General features: G+C 47.2%; 1 pseudogene; it reads right to left on the bottom strand.

The window, feature by feature from the left end:
• Positions 1 to 4,069: 4,069 nt before the first annotated feature.
• On the bottom strand, positions 4,070 to 10,307 carry LOC122122228 (annotated as a pseudogene).

Here is a 10,307-nt window from a genome sequence, read left to right as displayed (position 1 = left end):
CTCCAAACCCCTAAAGTTCACCAGGCTGACCAGGAAGCCTCAGAAAGCTCCTTGTCCCATTGCCCGGTGTCAGATCTGAACAGAACCAGTGGTAGCAGCACCTCCCTGGCTCCCTTTCCAGCCAACCCAGTAGCCAACATTACTTTTCCTTCAGACCAGAAGCTGCTAGAATTCCAACCTCCTTCTCCCTCCTCTTCTTTCACCTTTTACCAGTGAGAGCCTACACTCCACCTAACACTCTGGAAATTTCTTGACCCCCACCCACAGTTCTTTCTTCTCAAGCGGCTGCTTAGCTGAGGACTGGCAGGATCAACCCCACCACCACCCGTACCGCCCCACTCTCCGCACCCCCGCTTCAGGCCTGTGCCCAGAACTCCATGCTGAAGCCAGGGTGAGCATTCCTAGTGCAAAAGTGCTCATCTAGCCACTTGTCTTCTCCCTGCCTAGACAAAGTCCATCTTCTGGAGAAGTAGGCCCAGACCCTATGGAAGAGAAAGTCCCTATTTATCCTCAGCATGCATTTGTTCCTGGCTTCCCTAAAAGCCACGAATCCCCTCCAGACTCAGCCAGGTCGGTCTACTTCCCAGTGCAATCACTCCTTCTAGTCCATGGACAGAAGCCCAAGAGACCCTCTGCTCTGTCAGGCAAAGAGAACTTTAGCTTCCACTAGAGACCTGTTTTGGCCTACAGCATGGCTGGCTAGAGTGACCGGTACAAAGCGGAGCTGAGGGCTTGCTGGGAAGGAGGTTTTTATAGACCCGCTTGGGCTCATTCTTCTAGATCAGCTGTTCTCAACTCTGCAGCCTGCATTAGAATCACTTGGAGAGCTTATTAAAACACACCCTCTGGGCCCCATCCCCAGAGTCCTGGATTCAGTAGGCCTGGGCTAGAATTGGAGAATTTGCCTCCCAACATGCTTGGTTCACAGGTGGCACTAATATTACTATTCTACTGCCTCCATTTTGAGACCTACTGTTCCCAAGTCTCCAGAGTCGATGGCCAGTGGAGGGCCATCAGCCAGGATTTGGGGAATGGCTAAGAATGGTCCACTTGATTTTCTGGGTGTCCTAATGTTTCCTTAGTTGTAGTGGTGGTGGTTGGTGGTGATAGTGTGTGTGTGTGTGTGTGTGTGTGTGTGCTGTTCTGGTCTTGTGTTTGAACTCATGGCTTGGAAATTTCCCTGATTTTGGGTTTGATTGACAACAATGATACCTATTTCTTGGATATAGAAAGCTGATAGATTATACAGATTGCAGACATAGATTTTATTATATATACATTTCATATTCTGATGCTATATATGTATACTAACAAACAAATTTGAGTATTTAGCTTACCTGTTACTTAAGAGAAACCAATGCCTGTTACTTAAGGGAACCAAGGCCTGCACTCAGTTCGTGCTGCTTTTCCTTTTTCAAGCTTGCTTTGCAAACCAGTGTCTCCCACTCAAATATAATCACATCAATGCCACCAGGCAGTCCCTTCATTTTAACAATTGCTAAACAAGCCCTAGGGAGATGGAGTGGTGATGGGGAAGTCAGTCTTGTTTTCCTCTTTTTCACGCATGTGCTCTTTGAGTGTACAGGTGCCAGGCGTGCTACACAAGCCATGAGCAAAGCAGGAGCACCACACCTGGGAGTGTCTTCCCTAGGGCCACAATGCTGCAGAGCCAGGGACCCCACATCATCAAGGCTCAGCTATGCTTAGGCCCCCAAATCTCCTGAACAGTGGGTGGGCTTTTGCTCTGTTCTAACCTCATGGTTTGGTGGTGAGCTCAGGAGGGAATTCTGAGAATCTCAGCAGATTTCTTCCAATTCCATCCCAGCTCTACAGATGAGACAGATGTCCCCCATAACATGGGGACAAGTCCCACAGCCTGTAGAGCGCCACATGCTAGGGCTTTCTCCAACCCACTTTGCGGGCAGAGCAGTTCACTGAAGCATTTGGGATCTGAGGTGTCACATTCTTAGGTTTGAATCATGATTCCCACATGATCAGCTGCGTGACTTTAGGCAAGTTGTTTAACCTTTCTGAGTTTTTGTGGCTTTTTTCCTTCTGTTTTTGGTTATGGTGGTTGTTGTTGTTGGTCATGGGGCTTGAACTCTGGGCCTGAGCACTGCTGTCCGTCAGCTCTTCAGCTCAAGGCTAGCACTCTACCACTTGACCCACACAGCCAAATCCGGTTTTCTGGTGGTTTATTGGAGATAAGAATTTCCTGATTTTCTTGCCCAGGCTGGCTTTGAACCACAATCCTCAGATCTCAGCCTCCTCAGTAGCTAGGATTACAATCGTGAGCCACTGGCACCTGGCTTCCTTCTGTTTTTTTCAACTGAAACTACTAACCTGGAGTTGTTGAGAGGCTTCAAGATGATACTAAAATCACCAACTCCCCATGTTGGAATCCTGTTGCCACGGCCTTTGCTGTGCATAGAATTCAGCTGTGGAAGTCTGGCTTAGGCCTACCCAGAGGGCCTGCTTAAGGCCAGGGAGACTCTTGGCTCCAAGGGTCTCCCTGTGAGAAGGTTTCATAGAATGACCACAGGGCTGTGGTCTTAGATCTGGTGGGGCCCCATCTTTTAGTTCTTGGGGTGGCCTGACTTAGGCTGCCTATTTCTCTTATGTCTCAAGCTGCTGGCCTGTGACCTAGGCTGAGAGCCAATCCCCAGATTTGGGAGTGTTCCCCTACCCTCAACAGGAGCTGACAGGAGGTTCACTGTCCACCTCACCCAGCATTGCAGCTGCCAGGAGGCAGCCTCACTCCACAGCTGGAGTACATGGGCCAGGACCACACCCTCCAGGGGTGACTCCAGGCCTGACTCCAGGCCAAACTACCTGCTGGCTGAAATGTCATTTCTTAGAAAACCACTGAAAAAGCCACCTAATTGTCAGTCAAACTGATAGCTGGGGTCAGGTGACCCCAAGGAGACATACTTGAACTATTTCAATTTCTTTTCCTTTATACTCTCTCTCTCTCTCTCTCTCTCTCTCTCTCTCTCTCTCTCTCTCTCTCTCTCTCTCTCTCTCTGTCTCTGTCTCTCTCTCTCTCTCTTTCTCTCTCCCTGGGGTTTGGACTCAGAGGCCTGGCACTGCCCCTGAACTTCTTTTGGTCAAGGCTAGCATTCCACCACTGGAGCCACAACACCACTTCTGGCCTTTTCTGTGTATGTGGTACTGAGGGATGAAACCCAGGGCTTCAGGCATGCTAGGCAAGCACTCTACTACTAAAACACATTCCAAGCCCCATTTCATTATTTTTTTTTTTTTGGGGTCCGGTTGTGGGGCCTGAACTCTGTGCCTGGGCGCTGTCCCTCACCTCTTCAGCTCAAGGCTAGTCCTCTACCACTTGAGCCAGAGCGCCACTTCTGGCTTTTTTCTTTTTTTTGCTTATGTGGTGCTGAGGAATTGAACCCAGGGCCTCGAGCATGCAAGGCAAGCGCTCTACCACTGAGCCACCTTCCCAGCCCCCCCATTTCATTTTTTAACCCAGGTTTAAATATCAGCATCTTACTGGGCTCTGTTGGCTCATACTGTAATCCTAGCTACTCAGGAGGCTGAGATCCAAGGATCCCAGTTTGAAGCTAGCCTGCACAGGAAAGGCCCTGAGACTCTTATCTCCAGTTCACTACCATAAAAAGCACACCTGTAATCCTAGTTACTCCGGAGGCTGAGATCTGAGGATTGTGGTTGAAATCCAGCTGTTTTTGTTTGTTTGTTTGTTTGTCGGTCGTGTGGCTTGATCTCTGGGCCTGGGCACTGTCCCTGAGCTCTTCAGTTCAAGGAGAGCCCTCCACCTCTTGATCCACAGTGCCACTTCCAGTCTTTGGGTGTTTAATTGGAGATAGAGGGCAAGGGCTCCTTGACCACCGGGAAGCAGCAGGGATAGAGAGGCGCATACCAGGGACTTGCATGGCTTCCAGAGCACCCCTGAGCTCCCTGGGTTTTGGTAGCTCAACTTCAGATCCTGGGCTAGATAGTCCAGGGAATGCTTTTCCCTGGAGGCCCCGACACCTCAGGGAGCGCCAAGAGGGGGCGCATTGGAGCCTGGCTCCTGAGAGGTGCAAGGCAGCCCTCAACCAGCTTGGCTGCAGCTGCTTTCACCAGCTGTCACAGCCAGAGGCAGAGGCTGGGGCCAGGGAGAGAGCACAGGGGAGAGGTTCCTGAGCCCAACCGCAGGAACACATGGACCAGGAGCAGGGCACTGGGCATGCTGCTACTGGAGCTGCTGCTCTGCTGGGGCTCAGGCTGAACCAAGCAGGTGGGAAGCAGCCAGGGACCAGATTGGGCAGGGGTGGTGGGTGGAGGGGACCCTGTTTACCCCCCCCCCTTGACCTTCCCTGAGCCCAGCCCGTAGTAGAGGTGGTTCTTCCCTGAGTTTGCACCCACTGGCAAAGCAGGCAGGTGCACCACACGATACCAGGCAGATTCCCTGTACCACCAAAGTGGGCGATGGAGTGGGCCTGGGGTGATGACCCACCCAGGGGTGGGCTCCCAGGAGGGAGAACCAGGCTTACACCTGCAGGGAGAGCTAGTTGTGTAAGATAAATCTACAGGAAGACACCTATGAGGGTGGAAAGCTGCGTCCCAGAAGAGAAGTTCAGATATTCTAGCTCTCATGGCCCTTCCAGAGATGACCACAAAACTGGACACTGAATACTATAGGCAAGCATATTTTGTCTCACACCTAGAAAGCAAAGGAGACAGATAATAGGACAAGAATTGAAGGGTACCAAGAGATTTAGGACACAGCTTTAAGACTAAAGATCTTCGAAAGTTTCAAACCTGACCTCAAGCAAGCCAAATATGCCATTCCTACTACATAGGAGCTATATGTGCTGCCCAAGTCCAGAGATGGAGGTAGTAGGCACGAGAGAGATATCAGGTTTTACTCCAGCCAAGAACCTTGAAGAGCAACTTTCCAGAAGCCCAAGTAATGATGTATACATACCATAGCAGGTAAAAAGGCAACTTGAAAGACAAGATTATAGTTGAGTCGTCCAGGGAAAGAAAAAAATGTTTCATCCCATCCTTAGATGCACCTTCCCCATGGCCTTTACCCTGGCTAGCAAGGTCTCAGCATGACACATCCCTCCATAGTGGGCTGCTGTGACCACAGAGACCCTGGAATGGGTCCTAGTCCCAAACCCTCAGCTTCAGGCTCATCTCCAGGCTCTGCCACACCAACCCACAAAACAAGATGCCTGTCTCAAACTTCACCAAGTTTCAGGAGCACCAAGGGAGACATGCGGACAGCTTCCAGACACTTCATCTAGTCAAAGACAGTATTGAGAACACTGAATAATGGGCTTTAGTTAGAACGGGATTAGAAAACAGGTAATGACAGGTGATGAAAAGAGGTGTTTCTCCTGTTTCTAAAACAGACCCTGAGTACCCTTGTGGAGAACAACCACCATGGCTAGTCAACAGACAGGATCAGATCCAAGTAGGGATCTGATCTGATCCCTACTTGGATCTGATCTGATATGCAAGGCATGCATACCTCTCTTTTGAGCCTTGTTTGAAAGGATTCTTAATGTGAAATGGATGCTCTGGAGGAAGGAAGAGGCCATCCTTTATCTCCTATGGTCTTGTCCAAAACAAGGACAGTTCCTGCAATCCTGGAGGTCTAAAGTTCAGAAACAGAATCAAGTATATTTCCATATTTGGCATAGGAAGGTAACACTCACACGATAATGCTAATTCTTTAGACTTTATTGTTGACTTCTCAACACTGAGGAAACTGGGAAAATAGGCTAATGTTACATCACAGTTGACACTACCAACACAAGAAGTCTAGCTTTGGGAGATGTCAAGGTACCTTAATGGACATCTGGTGTCTTGTTTCCCAGTTGGGCTAGGTCACAGGAAAGGACTCAGGGAAGATTTTTTTACCTTTCCAATATGTGGTTATGTGTTAGTCTTGGGCATGTACCTCAGAGGGGAAAAAGAATAAATCACACACAGGGAAGAAATTAGATCCAGGAAGATCTCTTGCTTGAGGCAAAGCCAGATGGTGGCTGCCATCTGTAGGGGATAGAGATCAGACATCCAGGAAACTAGCCTGTCTCCCACCAATGAACCATGTGGCAGTCTCCTTTAGGCAAACCTTACACAAGGGAGCCCAACAACCTGGCCGAGATGATTTGGCTTCTCTCTATAAACTGAGGACATTTTAAGTGAGAGGTCAGCAGAGTAATGATTATCAATTTTCCCACATGAAAGTAAGATTAGTTTGTCAGATCTAATGAGATCCTGTTCCCACCCCTCCTTAGCCCATATATTGGTCAATCGCCTATTGCCACCATGTGAACCACTACGGATATCAAGCTACCCATGTTAAATTGGAACAGAAGCTCTCGTTCTAAACTGTACATTAGTGTAACATTTTGCTGAGAGTGCCTTAGAGTTTCTGCCCAGGATGGGTTTGAATCTCAGTTTTCTGCCTCCTGAGTAGGTAGGATTACAGGTGTGAGCCACCAGCCTTTGCCCACATCATTTTATACAAAGCACCTAAGTATCCTCAGATTCTGGTAGCCAAAATGGTACTAGAGCCAAACGCTTGCAGCTACCAGAGGCAAGAACCTAGGTGTGTTTTTTGGTTTGATTTTGTTGTTGTTGTTGTTGTTCTAGTCCTGAGGTTTGAACTCAGGGCCTGGGCACTGTCCCTGAGCTTCTTTTTGCTCAAAGTTAATGCTCTACTAGTGGGTCACAGCTCCATTTCAAGATTTTTCTGAGTAGTTTATTAGAGATAAGAGTCTCACAAACTTTCCTACCCAGGCTGGCTTTAAACCTCAATACTCAGATATCAGGCTCCTGTATATCTAGAAAAATAGACTTGAGTCACCAGTGCCTACCTACCTAGGTGGTTTTATTTATTTATTTTTGGGGCCTGAACTCTGGGCCTGGGGGCTGTCCGTCAGCTCTTTAGCTCAAGGCTAGCACTCTACCACTTGAGCCACCGTGCAACTTCCAGCTTTTTTCTTTTTTGCTTATGTGGTGCCGAGGAATCGAACCCAGGGCCTCAGGAATGCAAGCCAAGTGCTTTACCATGGAGCCACCTTCCCAGCCCCCCTATCTGGTTTTAAATCATTTCTTCTGCCTTCTCCTGCCATCCATTCAGAAACTAACACACCTCACCAAATCAACAGGAAATGACTGGACAGCTTATTGGTTTTATAGTCACATCCTAGTTTTGGCTGATAACCATTGTTTCTGTTGTCTATCAAATAGCCATAATTTTGTGACTTAACAATAACCAAAAATATATTCTTTTAAACATGGTCTAACCATGTGGTCCAGGCTGGCTTCAAACTCCCAATACTCCTACTTCAATCTCACAAGTACTGGGCTTACAAGCAAACACCATCAGAGCTTAAAACAAAAATCATTCTTCCTCATGTTTCCATGAGTTGACTGATCTCCCTTGGGATCTGCAGTGGGGTGGAAGTCAGGTGCCTGCAGGAGCCGAAGGGTTACTAGGTCTGGACATCCACATGGCTTGCCAGTGGTGAGCAGAAGCTTTGTTGGTCAGACCTCCTTAATCCAGTCAACCAGGCACAGGGAAAGGTCAGATGTGACATTTCAAGAAACAAGCCTGAGAGGTGCTTACCATGAAGACCTGTGATGGAATTAACATAGTCAACATTGGCAACAGTACTTCACATACCTTACCTCTAGTTGGGCAGAATTGTTCCTTCTGATCTGCACTGTGACATTTTTATAGCAGCTTCTAAATAAATACATACCTACCATAGGACTTGGCAATCTCTTTCTTGGAATCAAAACAAGTATACTAAAAGTGGATGTCCATCCAAGGTCTGCAATGTGGGTGTTCCTAACAGCTTCAAGTGTCTGAGCCAAATGCCATCCCCAGGGAATTGATAAAAACTATACATGTACTAAATAATGCTATCAAATAAACAACTGCACTTCAATATCTTCCATATGAAAACAAAGAACTACCATTTATACATATATAGGACAATGTTGTCCTGCTCTTCCAAGGGAAGGTTGATAATCGCTAATCTCCTAACCTCCTTTTTAAAGTATCCTCAGCAAGTTTAGAGAAGCTGAACCTCTGGGCCAGGGTGTTGGGTTCTCTAATGTAAGTTTCAATAAATGCAGACCACAACATGCTGCAGATAGGTAAGAGTTTATTTTATTTTATTCCTTCCAACAAGGAAAAATTTTACAAACTTAACAATATTACAAAATTTTACAACATTACAAATAAAAATATAAAACACCAAAATGTGGCAACATTTAGAGGAAGCATCTGAGTCAGGATGCTGTTGTTTCTTCCAAAGTTTAGCCATAGTCAGAAGTTTGAGGTTAGGTTGGCTGGCAGCTTCATCTTCTGGAAAGATGTAGTCACAGTATTCTTCCCAGCCTGCATCAGACCCGTCATCAGTCTGAACCTTTCTTCTCTTCTTCACTTTCTCTGGCATGAGTCTGTCTACTTTCTCCTTATATGATACTGCTCCAAATTCATCCTCAAAGCTTCTCCAAGATTGCAGCAGCATAAGCCTCGCTTCCTTTTCTTCACAGTTCTGCATGGTTTTGTTAGCCTCTTCATAAATCTGTCTGCATTTAGAAACACTGCCTTGTTTTCCTGCAGACAACTAAAAGTGAGCCAAACTGATCCATACCTTGACATGCTGTGTCCATTGGAGCAACTGTCAGTAAAGATTTCGTGTTCTCTCAATTTCTCCCTGTTCCATCTCAAAGTCAATGTAGGATTTCCAAAGCACCTCTGGCATGTCTAAGCGAGGCTGGCTGATGGCTAACTCATACATTGCCCTAGCTCTCTCCAGATCACCAAGGATTGTCTCTAATTCTGCAAACTTAATCCAGGAGGTAAAATTTTCAGGTGCAAATTCCAACAGCTTTGCATAAAGCTTCCGGCATCTGTCAAATTCTCGAAGCTTCACTTCCAGTTCTATGTAGCTTTTAAATAATTTTCTTTTGGACACTTGCCTATGGAAGACCCAAAGGTCTTCTGGCAGATGATAAATTTCTCTGTCTTATTTCAAATTGTGCATAATAGAGCCACATTTTGGCAAATGTGAACTCTTGATGAGGAATTAATTCCAAAGAGGCTTGATACACCTGCCTTGTCCTCTGAGGATCCTTTGCCTGCAATTCTTCATAGAGTGCATAGTTGATCCAGAGGTAGATGTAACGCTTCCAGTGTCTCTTCTCCTGAATGGGTGGAATGTTAGCAATGGCTCTCTCATAAACCTCTCGCACTGTGTCAGCTTCTGCAGTGCTTTCCAGTAAGCGCAAGTAATCAAACCACGCATCATAATTGTGGGGACTGGCCCTCACTTCCTCTTCATACTGGAATCTGCGTTTACTCACAATGATAGCTTCAATACCCTGCCTGTCACCAAACTTCTTCTCAAAGATGGTATAGTTTTTGAAGAGCTCTTGAGCCCCATGTGTTGGGATTCTGTCCAAGGCATACTTGTAGATGACCTGGGCCCTCTCAAATTCTTTCTGGTTTTCCTCAAATTTGGCAAAGGCAACATAGAGGTGTTCATACATATGTTCCTCTCCAAAGAACTCAACAGCTCTCTCATACACTTTCCGTGCGTGGGCAAAATAAGCATGTTTTTCTTCAGACTGGGCATATTTGATCCAGCTCTTCACTCGCGGGTGCACAAGAACAAAGCGTTCGTAAATGGTCCGAGCCCGCTCCACCTCTTTGTTTCTCAGCTCAAAGTTAATGTAGGAGTGCCAGGCTTGCTCCTCGGGCTGCCATTCCATCCAGCGCTCAAACACCTGCCGGGCACCGGCCATGTTCCCCAACAGCTCTTCCATGTATGTGCACTTGTACCAGAACTGGCTGACTCGTGGCAGTGTTGTGATGGCACGGTCCCACACATTTCGGGCATGGTTGGCCTGGCGATTCTTCATTTCCATTTCTGCATATTTCAGCCAGAGGGTGATATTTCTATAGGCCACGTCTAAAGCACGCTCGTAGATGGATCGAGCCCTCTGAATTTCCTGGAGCCTTTCTTCCCATTGCGCGTATTTTATCCAGTTCCCAATCACAGTCCGGTTCTTCCTTAAGTTATCTTCAAAGGCCTTCCTTTTCCTCAGCTTGTAGTCACTGAATTCTTCTTCATCTGCGATGCTCTGTTGAGGTGAACGTGGAAGAAGCTCAAGCTCTCGTTCTTTGGCCTCCCTCAGCAGTTGTTCAGCGGTGATCTGGACGAGAGCTGGAGCTTTGTTTTTGACCTTGGCCACCTGAGGGATCCGCAGTTTCCCGACTGCGGTGGAGACCGCCATGTCTGCAGGAGATCCTG

The sequence above is a fragment of the Dipodomys spectabilis genome, unplaced genomic scaffold, assembly GCF_019054845.1.
Source record: "Dipodomys spectabilis isolate Male_0828 unplaced genomic scaffold, ASM1905484v1 ptg000207l, whole genome shotgun sequence".
NCBI lineage: Eukaryota > Metazoa > Chordata > Mammalia > Rodentia > Heteromyidae > Dipodomys > Dipodomys spectabilis.
This window is presented reverse-complemented; position numbering and strand designations above follow the sequence as displayed.